The 22,695-nt window shown below is 48.5% G+C and overlaps 1 pseudogene; it reads left to right on the top strand.

Annotated features, from left to right (window-relative positions):
- The first annotated feature begins 6,070 nt into the window (after nucleotides 1-6,070).
- LOC123129567 (O-fucosyltransferase 9-like) overlaps nucleotides 6,071-22,695 on the top strand; it is a 40,962-nt pseudogene continuing 24,337 nt past the window's right edge.

Raw genomic sequence — 22,695 nt, 5'->3', positions numbered from 1 at the left:
TGCCAAGGACGCTCGCTCTGCGATGAGAGCTGCGAAGGAGGATCTGCGTCAGGCCGGACAGATTGCGGCTGGAAAGCCCTTTATGCTGCGGAGGAATTTTTGCGATCCGAAGTTTGCTCCGTTGGACCGGATGTGGAGTGCGGAGGACACCTATCTGGATCTGGCAGCGAGTGCTGCTGATGCGACCGAATACTTTCGAGATCAAGAAGATCGCAAAGTGGAAAGGCTTTTCTGGTCGCAGTTCCAGAATCCAGAGCGTCCACTGGCAGTGGACGATTGTCTGGCTCAATGGGCCGAACTGAATAGATTGTCCGGACTCACCATGAAGTATGTCATGGGTCATCTGTGGCCGGGGAGATCGGAGCCGAAGAGTTATTTCAGCTTGGTGCAGCAATTCCTTGACGCGATGCCATGTATCAATGCGATGAAGAGGTCAGCATGCATAGAGGGCGCACGGATGGCTCTTGCCCATGTCAAGACATACTGGGCAGTGATGGAGACCACCGTTGTTGCATCCCGAGATTCAGACAAAAGCCGAGTACCCTCCGAGCACTATTTTCAGGAAGTCCTTGAAGGTGCTCGTGTAATAGAGACGCAGTGCTTGAAGGATGCTATGTTCTGATAGCATATGTAATTATAAAGCAATATTTTGATGAATTGTAGAAGCCTTTTATACTTGTGCCTTCAAGTATTTGGAACACCTCCTGTGCGGCCGTTTTAAGATATATATACAAAATATGAAAGATTGCAGTCGTTGGCTTCAGCCCCCACGCACATAGTGCGGGGGTGCTCACAGAAGGCGCATTTTCACACTTAATCCAACGTCTTGGTCCTACAAAGGAGGTGATAGCGCAGCGAGCTAGGCAACCGGACTATAATGCTTTAACACTTTCACTTAGCCATAGGAGCTTGACAATGGGACTATTTAGGTAGCCCCTGGTGGCGACTGCGCTCGCCCGAATTCGGGGCGCGTATGTGCCTGGCCGGGAAACGGCCCTTTGTTAATGCGGAGGAATCCTACAGATTCCGGAGAGTCATCGAGTGGTTGACCAGTCTCACGCCATATCATGACAGTCGGTTTTCGGCTTTCTCTACTGAGGTGCTCGCCTGGCCGAACCAGGGCACAATCGCAGTAGTTCTCCTGGTGCCGCCTTAGCCGATAGAGCGAAACATAAGGCGGCCGAACACAGGAGACGGGCAACCCAACATTTGACCAAAATCATGACTCGGAGCTGATGCATATAAGGCCAAACTCGCGACACCGAACACTCCCTAAGGTATTCGATCTTTATGAGAGCGGGCGAGGTAACGCTCTGAGGTATAAGCCCCTAGTGTCCAGGTACGCGCAAGAATTCTGACATGGCCACATGCCAAGACGCCAGCCTCCTCCTTGGTCATAGAACCAGGGGATGTGTATCAACAAGAGATAGTAAAAAAGGTTTACGCAGGGTCTTAATCTGAAAAGAATCCTTGGAACGGGTCCCTACTGCACGTCTGCGCCTGTGTCTCTGTTGTGCCGTATCCTGGACGGGCGCAGCACGACGTTCATGTGTGAAGCCCCTAGTGTAGGGGTATATGGCCACTAAGCCTTTATCAACGATACTTTTGTGCCGGACTCGTCTATCCGTGTCCGTGGTCTTAATGACCTGTTCCGATGTTCTGGCTGGTGAAGCCATTGTATTGTGGGGCCGTTAAAGCGGCCGCACAATCCTCCTCTTGGGGGAGGTGTTCTCACTGCTTCCCCTTTAAGGAGATGATGCCGCGTGGACCTGGCATCTTAAGCGTAAGAGTGCATAATGCGGTATTGCGTTAAAGCGAGCGAAAGCTTCGCATCCCAGTAGTGCTTGATAGCGACTTGAGAATGGGACGATGTGGAAAGTCAGCTTTTCGCGACGGAAGTTATCGGCAGAGCCGAAAATAACCTCGAGCCGGAGAAAACCCATGCAATGGGTGTCCGGACCTGGCGTTACTCCTTGAAAGGAGGTTTTGCTGTGGCGAATTCTTTTTGGGTCGATCCCCATGTGGCGGATTGAGTCCTGATATATCAGGTTGAGTCCGCTGCCACCGTCCATAAGGACATTTGAAAACTGGAGTCCGCCAATTATTGGATCGAGTACCAGGGCAGTCCAGCCTGGGTTCCTGACACTTCTAGAATAATCCAGATGATCGAAGATGATTGGTTTTGACAACCAGTGCAGGGATTCCTTTGGGATAGGCTGTGGGGCGCATACCTTTATGGGCGCCGTACGTTTTGTTATGTGGAGTAAGTTTACTGTTTTTACTTCTTGTGGGAAATTCTTTTGTTTCCTGGTACTCTGCTTTTGGGGTTCGTCCTCGTCTTCGCTTGGTGTGTCGAGCCCCTTGTGTTCGGCGTTGAGTCTACCGGATTGTTTGAAAACCCAACAATCTCTGTGGGTATGGTTAGTAGGCTTTCCGGGAGTGCTGCGTATTTGACATATCCTATCCAAGATTTTGTTTAGGTTGGATAGGTCGTCCCTGTTATCTTGGAGGGGCGGCTTTTTCTGATTCTGTCGTGAGCTTTTGAATCCGGCATTGACTGCCGTGCTCTTCGGACTTTTTTCCTTAGTCCGGCGACGGTCCTTATTGCGTCGCGGTTTTCCGTTCCATCCCTAGTTTGGATGTACTTGGGTCACTAGTGCTGCATCTTGCCAACCAACTGTCCTTTCCTGCGCAAAAGCGGGTCATGAGGCTTGTTAGTGCGGCCATTGTTCTTGGCTTTTCTTGGCCGAGGTGTCTGGCGAGCCATTCGTCTCGGACATTATGCCTGAAAGCCGCTAAGGCTTCAGCGTCCGGACAGTCGACTATCTGATTCTTTTTAGTAAGAAATCTATTCCAGAATTGCCGAGCTGACTCTCCGGGCTATTGAGTTATGTGACGAAGATCGTCTGCATCCAAAGGGCGGACATAGGTCCCTTGAAAATTTGCTCGGAAAGCGTCCTCGAGCTCTTCCCAACTTCCGATTGTGTTTTCAAGAAGGCTTTTGAGCCAATGCCGGGCTGGCCCTTTAAGCTTGAGGGGTAAGTATTTTATGGCGTGGAGGTCATCTCCTCTAGCCATATGTATGTGGAGGATATAATCCTCGATCCAGACTCCAGGGTCTATTGTTCCATCATATGCCTCTATGTTTACGGGTTTGAATCCCGCTGGAAATTCATAATCCAGGACCTCATTGGTGAAACATAGGGGGTGTGCGGCACCCCTGTATTTGGGTGTGCCGGATTCTGATAATGGCTTTATTGCATTGCTTACGAGAGCTTGCTTTCTTGGCCCGTAAATGGACCTGGCTGGGCCATGATGCGAATCCTTAAGTGGGTCGCATGCCGGCTTAAGTGCGGCGCTGCTTGCCGCTTTATGCTGGCCATGGGGTCGTCTATCCGACCGTGTGGCTTTCTCACTTTTGGAATGCGAGGGCTCTAAGGCCTCCTCGTCGAATTCAGGCAGTAGCTTTCTCTTCGGATAGCTTTTAGTGCGGCGACTGTCGCCGTATTTCTCTGCGGTATTGATTACTTTACTCCATCTGATCCTGAGTGCATCTTCCGCAGTTTTTAGCTTCCGCTTCTGCTTTTTCAGGCTGCGTGCGGTTGCAACGAGCCGTTTGTGGAGGTTCTTCTACTTCGTGGGCTTGTCCGGCATAGGGTCGTCCGGAATGCCATTTTCACCGGGGGAGGGATGTTCGGTTTCTCTATCCGGGTTGTCCTGTTGGGACGGTTGCTCTAAGGTATGCTCGTCGTCTACCGGCTCATCCTGCTCTATGGCTGGGTATTTATCGAGGCGGGGCTTGGGTCGGCGTTTACGCCGACGCTTTGATTGTTTTTCGAGAGATCGATCCCTCTTTCCATCCCCGTTTTCCTCATTGTTGCTTCCTTTAGGGGTATCCACCATGTACACATCGTGAGATGAGGTGGCTGTCAAATGCCCTATAGGCGTTGGTTCTTGGTTTTCTCCTGCATCGTCGTCCATACCGTCGATGTCTTCGGAGTCGAAGTCGAGCATGTCGGTTAAGTCGTCGACAGTGGCTATGACGTGGGTGGTGGGTGGGTTTTGAATTTCTTCATCATTTGAATCCCATCCTTGTTGACCGTAGTCCGGCCAGGGCTCTCCTGATAAAGAGAGAGACTTTAGCGAATTCAGGATGTCGCCGAAGGGCGAGTGCTGAAAGATGTCTGCGGCAGTGAACTCCATTATCGGCGCCCAATCGGATTCGAACGGCAGGGGCGCGGGGGGCTCGGAGTTTGGAAAGGAATCCGGCTCCTCAGAGTCACGGGCCATGCGGAGTGCGGGGCTCCTCGATCGCTTCTGAGATTGCAGCCCCTAAGGCAGCGTCCAACCGCTGATCCTCGATCAGTGTAGTAGGCTCCGAATCAATGGTCGGAACCGATGCGTGTGCGGCCTCCAAGGCGCTATTCGGCGGCAGAGCTATATCATGCCCATCGAGACAGTGCGGCGCGCTTGGCTGTGGCTCGAATCCGTCAAAGATCAAGTCCCCGCGGATGTCAGCCGTGTAGTTTAGGCTTCCAAACCTGACCTGATGGCCAGGGGCGTAGCTTTCGATCTGCTCAAGGTGGGCAAGCGACTTGGCCTGCAGTGCAAAGCCGCCGAAGACGAAGATCTGTCCGGGGAGAAAAGTCTCACCCTGGACTGCATCGTTGTTGATGATCGAAGGAGCCATCAGGCCTAAAGGCGACGACACAGAGGAACTCTCAATGAAAGCACCAATGTCGGTGTCAAAACCGGCGGATCTTGGGTAGGGGGTCCCGAACTGTGCGTCTAGGCCGGATGGTAACAGGAGGCAAGGAACACGATGTTTTACCCAGGTTCGGGCCCTCTTGATGGAGGTAAAACCCTACGTCCTGCTTGATTAATATTGATGATATGGGTAGTACAAGAGTAGATCTACCACGAGATCAAGGAGGCTAAACCCTAAAAGCTAGCCTATGGTATGATTGTTGTATGATGAAGTTGTCCTACGGACTAAAACCCTCCAGTTTATATAGACACCGGAGAGGGTTAGGGTTACACAAAGTCGGTTACAATGGTAGGAGATCTTGAATATCCGCATCGCCAAGCTTGCCTTCCACGCCAAGGAAAGTCCCATCCGGACACGGGACGAAGTCTTCAATCTTGTATCTTCATAGTCCTGGAGTCCGGCTGAAGGTATAGTCCGGCTACCCGAACACCCCCTAATCCAGGACTCCGTAAGCTATGCTAGGGATGTGTGGCGGACGAACGGGCTGCGTATCTGGATTCGTCTCGTCGTTCTGAGCAACTTTCATGTTGAAAATAATTTGACCCGAGTTTCGGATTAAAATATATGATTTTCTAAAGATTTTATCAATTTCTAGAATTTGATTAATTATTTAATTTTATTTGAAATTGGATTTATGATATCAGCATGATGTCATGCTGACGTCAGCAGTCAACAGGGGTTGATTGGGTCAAACTGACGCGTGGGTCCAGTGTGACCCACCTGTCATACTCTATTAGGTTAATTAGGGTTTAGTTAATTGATTAGGTTAATCTAATCACAATTAATTAGTTTAATTAACTGTTTAGTTTAATTAATCAAGATTAGTTAAGTTAATTAATTTATTTATTTATTATTCATTTTTAAACCTTTTTTTTAACATTCTGGGCATGGGGGCCGACTGTCATAGGCCCCAGGGGGGGCTTGCGGGTTATGGGCTGTAGCGGGCGTCGGGCGCCGCCCGTATGGCGTAACGGGTGCCCGCCCGCTGCCACAGGCGCGGCCAACGGGTGGAGGCACGGCGAGGCCAGGGCACGCGCTCGCCGGTGGGTGGTGATGATGCATGGGGGTTTGGCAGCGGAGTAGAGGCTGGCGCAAGAGGAGGGGCGAGCCGCGGAGGTGCGGGGGCGGAGCCGGGGAGGCTCGGCAGCAGGTGGAGGCAGGGGGCATCGGGGCGACATTGCGGCCAGGGGGCGCCGTTGTGGGCGAGGTCAGCCGGCCACAGTGGCCGAGCGCGGCAGTGGGCAGGGGCGGGCGACGCGCTGGGCGTAGCCAGCGCGCGGGCTGCACACGGCCAGGGGCGGAATGGAGCGGGAGCAGATGGTGAGGCGCGCGGAGGCGGAGCAGCGGGCTCGGCAAGGCTGCGGGGGAGCACGATGGGGTAGCAGGCGGTGCGCGCGCGTGCGTGCGACGGGGCCGCGCAAGGTCAGGGGAGGAGTGGAGGCTGGCGCAGGCCGGCGAGGCCGCAGCAAAGCAGGGGAAGGGGATGCGGTGCGCGGGCGGTGCACGTGGCAAGGGCGGCAGGAGTGTGCGGGGCGCGGGGTGAGCGCGTGGGAGGGAGCGGGGGCACGGTGAGCGGGCGCTAGGCGAGGCCGTGGCCGGTGCGGGCACGGCGATGCGAGCCGCGGCGAGCGGCCAGCGTAGGGAGGCGGATTGCGGCGAGGGAGGTGCGGGTGGTGGCCGCGTCGGACGCTAGCACGCGCCTGCGCGAGACGAGGCCGTGGCGAGTGAAGCGGTAGAGCGAGGCGAGGTTCGGGCGTGCACGCGCGGGGGGGCACGCCGGGCGGGACAGGGCGCGGCGATGCAGGGATGAGCGAGAGACTAGGAAAGGGGGGGCTCACGAGGGGAATTAGGGAGCAGGGCAGTGGGGCGTGAGGAGGGCGAGGAGGAGGCGTCGGCGAGGTCGAGGACTAGGCGGCGGCGTCGGTGGTCTCCTCCCTCGATCCCGATCCAGTCGGGGGGAGAGGGGGGAGATATTTTGGAGAGTGGGGGGAGTGTCGGTGGGTTGTGGGGGAGAGTGGGGGGATAAGGGCGTGGCGGGGTGGGTCGGCCGAATCGGTTGTGGCCTGATGGGCCGAAGCCCAAGGGGCCGGCGGGGCTTTCTCCTCCTTTTTTTTCTTTTCTGTTTGTTTTTCCCTTTTGCATTTTCTTTCTTTTATTTATTTTCCTTCTGTTTTATTTCATTTTAAGTCATTTAGGCATTTTATAAAAATGTGTTTTCTTTAGGATAATTACCCTAGCAATATTTGTCACACACCGAACATTTTTGTTTAATATTTTGAAAACTTTTGTCGTTTGACTTATTTAGAATTTAAATTTGAAACGTTTTCGAATCATTGCGAGGTTAGCAATAGTAACCGAGGTGTCATGGCATGATTAGCATGGGATTACTATAGCATGATCATCCGGGCATTACAAACAACTCCATCATAGGCTTTGCAATCTTCGAGAAATTTTCAATAAACTTCCGGTAGTATCCTGCGAGTCCAAGAAAACTCCGGATCTCTCCAACTGTTGTTGGCGCTACCCAATTTGTCACAGTGTCAACCTTGGTGGGATCTACTGCTATACCTTCTCCAGGTATAACGTGTCCGAGAAATCCAACTTCCTTCAATCAAAACTCACATTTGCTAAACTTGGCATATAACTGATGTTCTCTGAGCTTACCAAGTACCAAACGCAAATGCTCCTTATGCTCCTCTTCATTTTTCGAGTAAACCGGGATATCATCAATGAACACCACGACGAACTTATCCAAAAATTCCATAAACACTTTGTTCATCATGTTCATAAAATATGCAGGGGCATTAGTCAGGCCAAATGACATAACGATATACTCGTACAGCCCATACCTGGTGGTAAAAGCCGTCTTAGGTATATCCTGTTCTCGAATCTTCAGCTGATGGTATCCTGATCGCAGATCGATCTTGGAAAATATCTTAGCTCCTTGCAATCGATCAAACAGATCATTGATCATCGGTAGTGGGTACTTGTTCTTGATGGTTACTTCATTCAATCCTCGATAATCAACAACCATCCTTAATGATCCATCCTTCTTCTCCACTAGAAGTACTGGCGATCCCCAAGGTGAAGAACTTGGGTGAATATAACCTTTATCCAGTAACTCCTTAATCTGTTTATTAATCTCTACCAAATCTTTTGCGGGCATCCTGTATGGTCTCTTAGATATTGGCCCTGTGCCTGGCAAAAGCTCAATTAAAAACTCAATGTCTCTATCCGGTGGCATGCCTGGCAACTCTTCTGGAAATACATCAGGGAAATCCTTCACTGCTGGTACTTCCTCCTGAACAACTCCTGTTAAGAAATTTACTTGAGTCCTCTTCGGCACATGCCGGGATACATACTTGATCCTTCTTCCTTCTAGGGTGGTAAGCAAAATTGACTTACTGGTGCAATCGATGTTTCCTCCATACATCGACAGCCAATCCATACCCAGGATTACATCCAAACCTTGTGATTCCAAAATGATCAAATCCGAGGGAAACACATGCCTACCTATACTCAATGGCACTTGAAAACATCCTTGGCTAGCCATATACTCCGCTCCGGGTGAGCTTACTAACATAGGTGTTCTAAGAACTTTGGTGGGCAGGTTATACTTATCCACAAATCCCCTTGATATGTATGAATGCGATGCACCAGTATCGAAAAGAACGAGTGTAGTAAATGACTTAACCAAAAACTTACCGATTACTGCATCCGGCTGCTCTTCAACCTCCTCCACGTTAACGTGGTTCACTTGTCCCCTGTTGAAAGGGTTCAGCTTCTTCCCAGAGCTTACATTGCCATTTCCATTCTGGGATTCAGGACATTCATTGGCATAATGTCCGGTCTTCTAGCACTTAAAGCAAGTGACTTGGCTCAGGTCTCTCTTGTCTGGGGTTGATGGGTTGGTACGGTTCTGGCCGTTGCTTCCTCCATTCCCATTACCATTCTTGGTGCCATTGTGATTGTGCGAGCTACCTCCTCCATGGGTATGCTGAAAATGTCCCCCTGGTCTAGGGGTAAAACATGGCTTCTGCTGAGCTCCTGAATGGTACTTCCCTTCTCCATACTTCCTCTTGCGGTTCTCAATCTGCTGCTGCTTCCCTTCAATCATGAGAGCACGATCTACCAACTCCTGGTAGTTGTTGAAAGTTGCTACCATCAACTGCATGCTCAACTCATCATTCAGTCCTTCCAGAAACTTCTCCTGCTTAGCTGCATTCGTAGCAACGTCATCTGGGGCATAACGTGCTAGCTTACTAAAGTCCTCCACATACTGGCCAACTATCCGTCCTCCTTGGCGCAAGTTGCGAAACTCTCGCTTCTTCATGGCCATATCTCCTGTTGAAACATGGGCAGTACGGAAAGCCTGCTGAAACTGGTCCCATGTGATAGTGTCGACAGGGAAAGTGGCGGTGAAATTCTCCCACCATGATGCTGCGGGTCCTTCAAGCTGATGTACAGCAAACTTCACCTCTTCCGCATCTATGCATCCTACCGTGGTCAACTCCCTTGCTGTCTTGCAGAGCCAATCATCTTCTACTATCGGCTCGGTGCTACTGGAAAACACCGGCTGATTCAGCCTAAGTGATCAACAGGTGGTGGTGGTAGTGGGTTGTTTTTGTTATTCCCTTGATTCTGATTCTGGACTAGCAACTGCATCAATGTGTTCTGTTGTTGGATCAACTGAGTGAGCTCCGGTGGGAACGTAAATCTAGGGTCACGTCTCGGAGGCATCTGAGGGTTTAGAAAAGATGAGATTTAAGAATAGAGAGGGGTCTAAAGAGAAAACACTACCCATATGCACATGAGGCAAAAGCAAACAATTCACTTCATTCAATCAAACAAGGGCATACAATCGATCTAACTATCGCAAAAGTGCTCGGACTACTATATTTACATGGTGGACTACTACTACTGTTGGGGTGGTCTACTAGAAATATTCTTCGGTTGCAGACTACATGATATCTGCTCCAGCTTCATCAACATAGTCATCATCGCTATCATCTGGATCCGAGTCAGTGTCATCGATGATGATGTTGTCTTCCGGGCGAATCTCCTTGGGTTCTTTGTCTTCTTCGACTGGTGTAGGGCCTCCCATAAATATTCCAATCTTCTTGATCAGATCGTCGTTCTTCTCCACTAATACTTCGATTTCCTCTTCATAATCTTCACGTGTAGCCTTGAGTTCTTCCTCCAATTCCTTGATTCCTGTCCTCGCCTTCTTCAGATCTATCATGTCGGCGCACATCTGGTTCTCCTGACATTGAATGTGCTAGTTTAACTCCTAGATAAAAGCTGCAATTGACCTATCCTTCCTGGTGCTGATCATCTCCCAGTGCTCATCTCGGCACCCACAAATCTGGTAGATGGTATCCTTGAGATCATTGCGGTAAACATCTCCAATGCGTCCCATGGCGATGTGAGCTGCCATGCTCTTTCCTAGACTCCATGTTGGTGCATCAAAGGAAAACTCTATGGGCTCAGTGACTGGCATGAACGTCCTTCCTGGAACTGGAACTTGAATCATCCAGTGCTCCTATTCAAGTAAACTGGCGTTGTAGGTTCCGGTGAAGCTTGGTACTCCTATGTTCAGGTATCTAGTGACTTCCTTCAAGTGACGTCCAAAGGGCGTATCTTCATCCGGTTGCGTGAACTTGTTCCTTGCATCCACCATCCTAAAAGAGTAGAAAAGATGAGAAGTCAGAATGAGAAGATAGTGAGTAGTGATCTAGGGCTTTAGCTTAATGGTCGTGTCCTACAGTCAGCGTGTGCTTTGATACAATCTTGTAGCGACCAGACCTCAAACGGTCCAATCTCTGTGCTCAGGTGTCATCCCTGGATCAGTAATGCTGACACCACACAGTACTTGAAGGATTTATAACAGAGTAGCAATCACACACTTATTACACCGAGTGTCTCAAAAGAGAACTTATTACAATAAATATGGCTTAAGGCCATCTAACAGCGATAACAGTGGAAGGCTTGGAAGATAAGTGAGTCCATCAACTCCAACGGCATCACTGAGTATAGAACCATGACCTAAAAGCACCTTACTCGTGGTCTGAAAAGTCTACAACATGAACGTTGCAGCCTGAAACGGGTCAGCACATGGAATATGCTGGCAATGTAACACATAGAGAGCAATGAAGGAATAAGGCTATTCTATATGCATATTTGGCTGGTGGAAAGCTCTATGGTTACAGTTTTGCGTAAAGCCAATTTTTCCCTACTGCAAAGGAATAAATTTTATTTAACTATCATGGTAGTTGTTAAACATTGAGAGTGTAGACACGCTCTCAATCCCAATTATGCATCATCACTAAAACCCAACAAAATTAATTAGAGTAACATGATGAGATTCACATGATAAACCAAGTACTAGATACTCAAGATGTCCATAACCGGGGACACGGCTAATCATGATTAGTTTATACACTCTGCAGAGGTTTGCGCACTTTTCCCCACAAGACTCGATCTCCTCTGTTGGGATTCTCGCACTACAAGGTGTTTGAGAAATGGATGACCGAGACATAGTCTTTCAGAAGCGCTTGCACCTTACGAACGGGTAGACCGTTACACCTACTTTCCCCTACATCTGCTAGTCTACCACTGTAAGAGTTCACACAACTTAGTCAACTATGCTAGAGCCCATAGTAGCTTGTGGCTGCACACGGAAGTTTCTAGCATGAAATAATCTCATGATCCCTTTGAGCCTGGGTGGCGGTCCAAAAGAAAAACAGGCAATCGCTAGAATACCCAGGTGCCTCAATCCACCCAGATGTGTATTTAAGTTGCCACCTTAGATAAACCATTAATTTAGCAATCTCACATCTACCATGGATTTCACTCACCCAATCCACGTCTACTAGCATAGCATGGCATAATAAGCAAACGTAGAAGTAACTCCCAAAGGTTTGATAATAAACAGGTAATAGGTACTACCTCAACTACTTCCCAAACCCACAATTTAATTAGATCCTAATCATGCAATGTGCGAGGGTTGATCTAATGCAATAAAGACATGGGTAGTAGGAGGTATGATCAAAGTGTTACTTCCCTTGCTGATGATCCGGGAAACCTAGCGATTCGAAGTAGCAAGCGGCGCACTCCGGGTACTCCATCGCAAACAAACAAGCCTACAATAAGTACTCAAATAATGCACAGGTAAAACTCAAATAAGAGATCAAACCAGAAAGTTCAACTTAAGAACTCCGGTTGGCAAAAAGAACCAAATCGAACGAAGCAACGAAAGACAAACGGCAAAAGAAACAAGCTTCATTTACTATTCTGGATCTAGGGCAATTTTTACAGAGGCACAAACTTGTTTGAGTTGGTTAAACAGAAAGAGGGTTTCGAGACGAAACTCCAGACGCTTGAATCGCCTGATTTCGATAAACGAGCGAAAAGTTATACTAGAACAAAAATCAGATCAGGAATCGCGATCAGAAAAATCATGGATTTAATCCGAGAAAAAGAAAACGACGAACCGATTAACGAATGAACGTTCATTATCTAGATGTAAACGATGAATGCGTTCGTTAAAACGAAAGAACGAGCGAACGCTCGCTAAGTACATAAACCGGTAAAACCGATCTATTAAAAAATGAATCTAAAAAAACCGAACGAAAATCCGATGAAAAACCGAATGGTTTTCGAGAAAAACCGGCGGCGGGGCGGGGTCAACCTCCGGCGAGGCGAGGCGGCGGGTGGCGGCTCCAGCGATGGTGGCGGTGCGGTGGCGCGGCGAGGCAGCGGCGGCGGCGGGGCGGTGCGGCGGTGGCGGCAGATGCGGCGGGGCGAGGCGCTAGGGTTTGTGATGCGGAGCATCCTATGGACATCACCATGTTAAGAGTCAGTTCGGCGAGTGACACGTGCGACATCTACTTCACATACAGAAAGGTGAATCATCTCCTTTACACGTGCTCACTTGACCCCTTCGAGGATGGTATACTACTTGACACTTCTCCCGTGTGCATGCATAGGTATTGTAGGAACGCTACGGATGACGTGGAGGAGTGCAAGCGCCAAGGAACACCTACACCATCCGCGAGGGAAGCCTGGAAACGAAGACGCAAGAAGAAGTGTTGTCGAAGAAGCTCCAGCCACCGGACGACGGGTCGGGTCCGGACGTCCGGCGCCTGAAGATCCACCGGACGAACGGTCCAGACCGGACGACCGATGTCCCTGCACCCAAGCCAAACGAGCGGACGTCCAACGCCACCGGACGACCGGCGACCGGACGACCGGTCCAGACCGGAAATCCACTACACCAGCATCCGAGCCAGAACGAGCGGACGACCGGCCCCTACCGGACGTCCGGCCGTCCACGAGCCACCGGACGACCGGTCCCCAGCGGACGTCCGTTACCTGGCTGTGTCCAGTTGCGGGCTGAGGCCCATGTACCCCTTCACTTCACCCCCATTTGCACTAAGACTATAAATAGACCTCTCCCTCCTCCTTTCTAGGGTAGCGTTGTGTTAGCTCATTTGAGAGATAAAGCTACGCTCATCCATATTGGATCTACTCCACGAGAGAGACCGCGGCCTCTACGGAGAAGATCCCTTTGGATTCAAGGCCCCTTTCTAAGGGAAGATCCCCCCATGGATTCAAGACCTCCTTTGGAGAAAACCATCAAGACCTCCTCACGAAGAAGACCGGCTACCTATGTATCGTCCCTAGTTGATCATGTACCGTGTATCGTTCCATGTATCCGAGGATCTAGCACATGTGTGATCTATTCATGTTGGTTTGAGTGTTTTCTCTCGTTTTCCCCTTTGTGTTCCTCGTGTTCTTCGCGGGACTCCGCCCCTTTCGTGAAAGATCGGGCCATAGGGTTCCTACCCTACATCAGTTTGGGGGTGGCTCGGCTGGGCTCCCCAGCTTATAAGGCCGGCTGGGCCAGGTGTTCGGGTCGGACACGGCCCGATAGGTTGGTTCGTGTTTTTTTAAATAGTTACGCTCAGAAAAAAACAAAAGGAATACTAAACAGACTCCAAAAATCCCGAAATAAATTTTCCCCGGCTTCTAAAATCAAGCCGCACAGGATGAACATTTATTTGGTTTGAGTGTTTTCTCTCGTTTTCCCCTTTGTGTTCCTCGTGTTCTTTGCGGGATTCCGCCCATTTCGTGAAAGATCGGGCCATAGGGTTCCTACCCTAAATCATCTTGGTATCTAGAGCAAGGTTGATCATGATTTCGGAGCCTCCCCCACCGTTTTCTAGCCTTCTTTTGCTTGATTTCGTCGTAAATTCGAAAATCCCCACCAAAAATAGCCCCTTTTTTTTGTGATTTGTTGGTTTGATGATGTTTTGTTGATTTTGATCCATGGATTTGCTTGGTTTCAAGTGGATCTAGCATCTCCCCAAGTTTCCCCATCTTTCATCCATGAAATATCATCAATTTTGACCCCAAAATCTCCATTTTCCGCCCAAAATCGCGTCCCGGATCTGAAATTTTGCGTTGACCTCGACCACCGGACGACCGTCACTTTACCGGACGTCCGGAGCCGCAGGAACCACAGGATGTCCGACCTTACCGGACGACCGGAACCCCCTAACCCGAGCAGAATCAGCGGATTTCCGACCCGACCGGACGTCCGGTGACCGGACGACCGTTTTTTCCGGACGTCCGCTACCTGTAGATATCAACTTCGCTCAAATTTTGTTTCGGCCATAACTAATTCATCCGGAGTCCGATTTTGACGTTCTTTAGCTCGTTGAAAATCGCTTGACATCCTCCTTCCCACAAAAATACCACCAACATCTTTTGACTACATCAAATTTTGATAATTTTGGCATCTTTGCCTAGGGCTTCCACCACATCATCCGCTACACCACCACCGACTTCTGCAACCTAACCAATTTTGTTCCCCATCGCATTAGTGGTTGCTTGAGGAGTGATTTGAGTCTCTTAAGGTGTCTAGGATACTTAGGGACGGTTGCTTCTTCATCAACCACCACCACGACTTCCGCATAGGCTTGACCACTATACACTTCCGCCACCCCAACTTAACCCAATTTTGTTTGTGTTGTGAGTTGTGTCTCCTAAGGTGTTTCGGCTACTTAGGGACCGTGCTTCCAACTCTGACAACGTGTATAGTCCACCACCTTCCCTCCACTTCCGCATTGCGTACTCCACAACCCATCATTGCATTTCCGCAATCCCTTTGAGCTTCCGCAACCACCATCGCATCCCGCTACCACCATTTTGACATTTGACGTTTGAGATTTTGAGTTTGCGGTTTTTCCATTTCCTAAGGTGTTTTGGCTACTCAGGGACGAGTCTCCATCATCTTGGTATCTCCATCAAGATCACCGCAACTCATCATCGACACAGACGGTAACCTCCATATCATCTTGGTATCGTGGTATCCCTCCATTGTATATTCCCTTGCCATTGCATTGATAACCCCTAGCCCATTTTGCGTCACTTGCCTATCGAGACTAGCCATTTGAGTATTGCCGGCAACGTTACTTGTGCACAATAGTGGTCTACACCTTCCATTGCATACATACCATACCATATCATATTGGTATCATATCATCTCGTGTGCCTCAAGATTGTTCCCGTATATACCCAATTGCTATCTTGGTTTGTGCATTTCGCAAAGTGGCCATAAAAAAAGAATAAGCTTTTAAGCAAAAGAGAAAGAGCAAAGAATCTTGTAAGCAATAGCCATAGCATCCACCACATTGCATAAGATTGTCATATCCGATCATCTTGGATCAAACACCGGGAACCATACATACATAGCATACTTGGGATAGAAAGTTTATCCATTTTGCATCTTATAGGTTGTGCACAAGTGTCGTATCCGCCTATAGAGCAATCATGCTAGCGTCTCTCTTGAGTTGTGCAACACGAGCGTTTTCCGTGGATTCCACATTTTGTGCTCATCCTTGGTTGCACGACCCCATTTATCTATCCGTGTGTGTGTGTTTCTGTGTGCCACATATTGCTATTGTTCTACTTGTTTCACTTGCGAATTTGTGAATCTCTTTCAACATTATTGACTCTTGCTAACATTTTGCATTAAATTTTTGTGCCACTATCCTCACCGAGCTCCACCATAAGTCGTACTTGTGTAGGTGTGAGAAACCGACAAGAATTGGTACCAGTTGTGCTATTTCCTTGTCCACATTGGAGTGATCATTGATCCACTTTCAACTTCGGTCAAGGTACATTTGGTGTTCGTTCTTCTCTTTCTCCACTCATATTGGCTCGAATCTTGTGATGGATAGGCAAGGCATTTCATCTCTGGTCTTCCACAACAACAACGGCGTGTACAACTACATCACCAAAGCGTCAATCTTCGATCTACAAGGACAAATGCAAGGCACACAATCAAGATTGCGAGAGCGCATCGAGAACCTCTCCATCGACATTCGTCACTCCGAAGCGAGGAAAAGGGACTACATCGACAACAAGCTTTCCGCACAAATGGAGGAGCAAGATGCAAGGATGGAGGAGCTTCGGGCCTTGATCAAGTCTACTTCCCCTTCATCATCCTCAAGGTAGCGACATTCAAGTCACAAGTCTTTGGAGCGCAAACAAGATGCAAGCGCAAGTTGTCCACCTCCACATCTCCATGGCGACCACCATCACGTTCGTGATACACGTCGTCATGAAGGGCAATTCACCTCCAAGCAACATGTGCAAGACGACGACGAACAACATCTACTAAGAGCTCAAGCACGACAACGACACCATCATCATGATGATGCTCCACAAGCGCCTACCTACAAGTCCCAACAAGCCCTACTTCACGCTAAGTCCAAACTTCATGACCATAAGAGAAGACCGCGAGACAAGCACCACCAAGAGCATGCTACGGCTACAACAACAACTTCGACATCTTTGCCAAGTGCTATCAAGGCATCTTCGCCTTTGGACGTATGGCATCTTCGCCTACTTCCCGTGAGTTTGCCTACATCGACATCTTCAACTACAAGGCGACCAACTACGAGCGAGGGCGACACTTCCATCTTCGGAAGCCCCTCAAGGAAGCTGGCCGAGCATGGGAATTTCCCTTCGGTCATGGAGACGAGCTATGAGGTGCCACATCATTTGGGCCTCCAACAACAAGACGGCGACAAGAAGGTCGAGCAAGGGCCATCCCCTTCGACCATGGCGACGAGCACGAACCTCTTCAACAACATGAAGACGGCGCCAATATTGGACTCATACTCCGAGTCAAGCTACGAGACCGCTCATGAGACCTTATCTTTGGTCTTCGAGGAGAGTGATGATGTGCCATCTTCGGCCTTCATCCATGGCTACGACCACGACATGATTGAGCATGGAGACATTTGCACCAACATCTCTCCGACAACGACATGTGACGAGATGCCCCAATTGCCATGTGAGGAGAGCCACCACCACATGAGTGACATGAGTGACTCCACCACACGTGACATTGAGAGCATTTCCTATGAGAGGATGAGTGTGACCACCACTAGCCCCACACTTGAGAGCATGCCACACATCCTATGTGAGGTTGAGAGCCATTTGAGTGACTCCACCAACCATATGAGTGATAGCATTCGAGAGGGAGTGAGTGAGCCACAACACTTAGTGAGCGAGGTAGTTGACACGGCATGTGAGGCCACTTTGATTTCTAACGATTTAACCTCTACTCCTAGTGTGTTTTCTTCTTTGGTGCTAGGTCTCCTACATGACGACACGCCTATCCTCGACAAGTCCATACCTCCAATGGAGACAACAATGGCCATGATGGACAATGATGCACCCCCACATGGTTCCATCAAGATGAAGATGACCACGACTCGCTCTTCGACACCTCACCTACAACACATGAGCGATGCTCCAAAGGTAACATAGGTGATCGTGCTTCTCTTGTCCCACTAGTGGACTATTTTACAAATGATTGCTTGCATGATGTTGATCCACCTATTCCCATGCTTCATGCTAGTGCGACTTCTTCATGTCATGACTTACCTATTTATGATGAATATGATGACGAGCATGTCGAGTTGCCTAGTTGTGATGCTATGCTCCATAGGATATCATGTGAAAATTCTTTTGGTCACATCATGTTTGACAATCCATTAACCTTGTCATATGCTATGAGTGAGATATCCCATATTGCATCATTTCAATATCAACATAGTGACTATGCATGCCCCATTCAAATAAATACCATTTGCACTTATGGCATAGATGACAAGCCCATGGTTATCGACATTTGTTTTTCTTGTGATGATATTAATATGCTTCCTTTGCATCATTTATCTCATATGCCATTCCATGACCACCTAGCTTCGGATATGCATTGTTTTGGGTGTTGCCCATTTTCTCCATATGATGTTTCCAATATTGCTCATGAGGAGACCCCCATAGTTTCCTCATACATTTTAGGAGATTTTGATCACTCCCATCCATTGCATGATCCTCATACTTATGTGCACAATATGCTCCCCATGAATAAACATGATATTGATGTGCCATATATTTGTATGCTCAATTTGCATCCCCATCGTGTTATACACAATAACTATTCTTTCATGATGGATGACATGTTCTTATACCATGCATCAAATTTCTTTGAGCAACGCTTATCTTGTGCTAACTTTCACGTGCACATACACATCATGATGGATGATGTGTACAATTACCACACACACAATTTCTTTCATTTGTGTTTCTTTTGTGTAGGTACCCATGAATACTTGTCAACCTCGCAATCCCACGAGTTGACAAAACGAGCTCTAGAGAGCAACAATGACTTGGGATCCCATGGATTGTCTTTCCCACCGCTCTCTTCGCGCAATTCTTCTACATGACCCTCACTCGGCTATGGGTTATTGTCCACTACATATTCTATGTCCATCTTGCCATGTTCACTTTGCGTGATATGCTCATTACTATGCTTTTGCCATGCATTCATGACCCATGCTTTGCATTACACATGATGATTGATTCTCATACTTGTATGTGTATTTGCAAGCTTGGTGGAGACATTGCTTGTTATTGCCATGTTTGCTTTGTGCCCCATGCCTATGATGATACTATGATCTTGCTTTCTGTTCGTGCTTGCGATATGTCATGTACATTGCCTATGACTATTATTTGCTCACATGACATGATTGCCATGCTTTCCTCTAGTATGTTGCATCTTTGCACTACTAGCTTGCACGACTTGATTCCTATGATTGCTTGCCTTGTTGCATCACCAATGATTCATACTAGCTCACTTCATGCGGTTGATGACAACCATTTACATGCTTGTCCCCATGATATCTTTGCTTGTGCTCAATTTATGCGCCTATATGCCATGTCACAATCCTTTATCACACCGTATGATTTGCATGATGATGACACTTGTTTGGTGAATCGCCTCTTGAATGCTTGGTTTTGCACTGACGCTAACCACATTCATTTTTCCAAGTGTTTGTTGTCCTTGCTCATTTTGAAGGAATCCCAAGATGGTGCGACGTTGGAGAGTGCCCACTTCAAGCTTGAAGATGGCGACTACTTGGTGAACGTCCACTCCTACACGGCGAAGCCATCTCTTTCCCATGGTGATTTGGATTTTGATCCGAGGTCGGATCTTCCCCAAGGGAGGGGAGATGATGCGGAGCATCCTATGGACATCACCATGTTAAGAGTCAGTTCGGCGAGTGACACGTGCGACATCTACTTCACATACACAAAGGTGAATCATACATGTGCTCACTTGACCCCTTCGAGGATGGTATACTACTTGACACTTCTCCCGTGTGCATGCATAGGTATTGTCGGAACGCTACGAACAACGTGGAGGAGTGCAAGCGCCAAGGAACACCTACACCATCCGCGAGGGAAGCCCGGAAACGAAGACACAAGAAGAAGTGTTGTCGAAGAAGCTCCAGCCACCGGACGACCGGTCGGGTCCGGACATCCGACGCCTGAAGATCTACCGGACGAATGGTCCAGACCGGACGACCTGTGTCCCTGCACCCGAGCCAAACGAGCGGACGTCCGACGCCACCGGACGACCGGCGATCGGACGACCGGTCCAGACCGGAAATCCACTACACCAGCATCCGAGCCAGAACGAGTGGACGACCGGCCCCTATCGGACGTCCGGCCGCCCACGAGCCACCGGACGACCGGTCCCCAGCGGACGTCCGGTACCTGGCTGTGTCCAGTTGTGGGCTGAGGCCCATGTACCCCTTCACTTCACCCCCATTTGCACTAAGACTATAAATAGACCTCTCCCTCCTCCTTTCTAGGGTAGCGTTGTGTTAGCTCATTTGAGAGATAGATCTATGCTCATCCATATCGGATCTACTCCATGAGAGAGACCGCGGCCTCTACGGAGAAGATCCCTTTGGATTCAAGCCCCCTTTCTAAGGGAAGACCCCCCCGTGGATTCAAGACCTCCTTTGGAGAAAACCATCAAGACCTCCTCACGAAGAAGACCGGCTACCTATGTATCGTCCCTAGTTGATCATGTACCGTGTATTGTTCCATGTATCCGAGGATCTAGCACATGTGTGATCTATTCATGTTGGTTTGAGTGTTTTCTCTCGTTTTCCCCTTTGTGTTCCTCGTGTTCTTCGCGGGACTCTGCCCCTTTCGTGAAAGATCGGGCCATAGGGTTCCTACCCTACATCAGTTTGGGGGTGGCTCAGCTGGGCTCCCCAGCTTATAAGGCCGGCTGGGCCAGGTGTCCGGGTCGGACACGGCCCGATAGGTCGGTTCGCGTTTTTTTAAATAGTTACGCTCAGAAAAAAAGCAAAAGGAATACTAAACAGACTCCAAAAATCCCGAAATAAATTTTCCCCGGCTTCTAAAATCAAGCCGCACAGGATGAACATTTATTTGGGGCCTAAATGCAATTTTGAAAAACGCGCATTTTTCCTAAATTCAAATAAATAGCAAATAAAACCAAAATAAAATCTTATTTGATTTTTTTATTAAATCCTCAATATTTCTTTATTTTGGGAAAGTCATGTTATTCCCTCTCTCATATTTTTGTAATAGAAATAATTGAAGATAAAATAAACAAATCAAATGATCCTATTTTTCAAAATTTGAGAGAACTCAAATATGAAAATAACGAAATCCCTAACTCTCTCCGAGGGTCCTTGAGTTGTGTGAAATTTATAGGATCAACCAAAATGCAATAAAATATGATATGCAATGATGATCTAGTGTATAACATTCCAAATTGAAAATTTGGGATGTTACAACATACATCTGTATGTATGATTTCCAACAAATCTATTGCTCGCTCCATAGTTCCGGAGAACGGTGTTTTAGTCATCTTGCCCATGAGGCACGGTTCGCAAGTACCAAGTGATTCATAATCAAGTGGTTCCAAAGTCCATCAGTATGGAGTTTCTTCATGCGCTTTAGACCAATATGACCTAAACGACAGTGCCACAAATAAGTTGCACTATCATTATCAACTCTGCATCTTTTGGCTTCAATATTATGAACATGTGTATCACTACTATTGAGATTCAACAAGAATAGACCACTCTTCAAGGGTGCATGACCATAATTACTCATATAAATAGAACAACCATTATTCTCTGATTTAAATGAATAACCGTCTCGCATCAAACAAGATCCAGATATAATGTTCATGCTCAATGCTGGCACCAAATAACAATTATTCAGGTCTAAAACTAATCCTGAAGGTAGATGTAGAGGTAGCGTGCCGACCGCGATCACATCGACTTTGGAACCATTTCCCAGGAGCATCGTCACCTCGTCGTTAGCCAATCTTCGCTTAATCCGTAGTCCCTGTTTCGAGTTGCAAATAATAGCAACAGAACCAGTATCAAATACCCAGGTGCTACTTCGAGCATTAGTAAGGTACACATCAATAACATGTATATCACATATACCTTTGTTCACCTTGTCGTCCTTCTTATCCGCCAAATACTTGGGGAAGTTCCGCTTCGAGTGACTAGTCTGTTTGTAGTTAAAGCACTCAGTTTCAGGCTTAGGTCCAGACTTGGGTTTTTTCTCTTGAGCAGCAACTTGTTTGCCGTTCTTCTTGAAGTTCCCCTTCTTCATCCCTTTACCCTTTTTCTTGAAACTAGTGGTCTTGTTGACCATCAACACTTGATGCTCCTTTTTTATTTCTACCTCTGCAACCTTTAGCATCGCGAAGAGCTCGGGTATTGTCTTATTCATCCCTTGCATATTATAGTTCATCATGAAGCTTTTGTAGCTTGGTGGCAGTGATTGAAGTGTTGGGGAACGTAGCAGAAATTCAAAATTTTCCTACGTGTCACCAAGATCTATCTATGGAGAAACCAGCAACGAGGGGAAGGAGAGTGCATCTACATACCCTTGTAGATCGCTAAGCGGAAGCGTTCAAGAGAACGGGGTTGAAGGAGTCGTACTCGTCGTGATTCAAATCACCGGAGATCCTAGTGCCGAACGGACGGCACCTCCGCGTTCAACACACGTACAGCCCGGTGACGTCTCCCACGCCTTGATCCAGCAAGGAGAGAGGGAGAGGTTGAGGAAGACTCCATCCAACAGCAGCACAACGGCGTGGTGGTGGTGGAGGAGCGTGGCAATCCAGCAGGGCTTCGCCAAGCACCACGGGAGAGGAGGAGTAGGGAGAGAGGTAGGGCTGCACCAAGAGGAGAAGTTCTCATGTGTTGGCAGCCCCAAAACCTCAAGTATATATAGGGGAGAAGGGGGCTGCGCCCCCTTTAGGGTTTCCCACCCCAAGGGGTGCGTCCAAGGGGGGAGGAGTGCCTCCCAAGTCAAGTGGAGGCCTCCCATCTAGGGTTTTACCCTTCCCATGCGCATGGGCCTTGGGGGGGCTGGTTCCCCTGGCCCATTAAGGCTAGGGCGCCCCCTTACAGCCCATGCTACTGTATTGGACGTGGTGGAACAATTTCCGGACCTCCGGACCCCTCCGGAATCCTCCGGAACCTTCTGGAAGCTTC

The sequence above is a fragment of the Triticum aestivum genome, chromosome 6A (assembly GCF_018294505.1).
Source record: "Triticum aestivum cultivar Chinese Spring chromosome 6A, IWGSC CS RefSeq v2.1, whole genome shotgun sequence".
NCBI classification, from domain to species: Eukaryota; Viridiplantae; Streptophyta; class Magnoliopsida; order Poales; family Poaceae; genus Triticum; species Triticum aestivum.
This window is presented reverse-complemented; position numbering and strand designations above follow the sequence as displayed.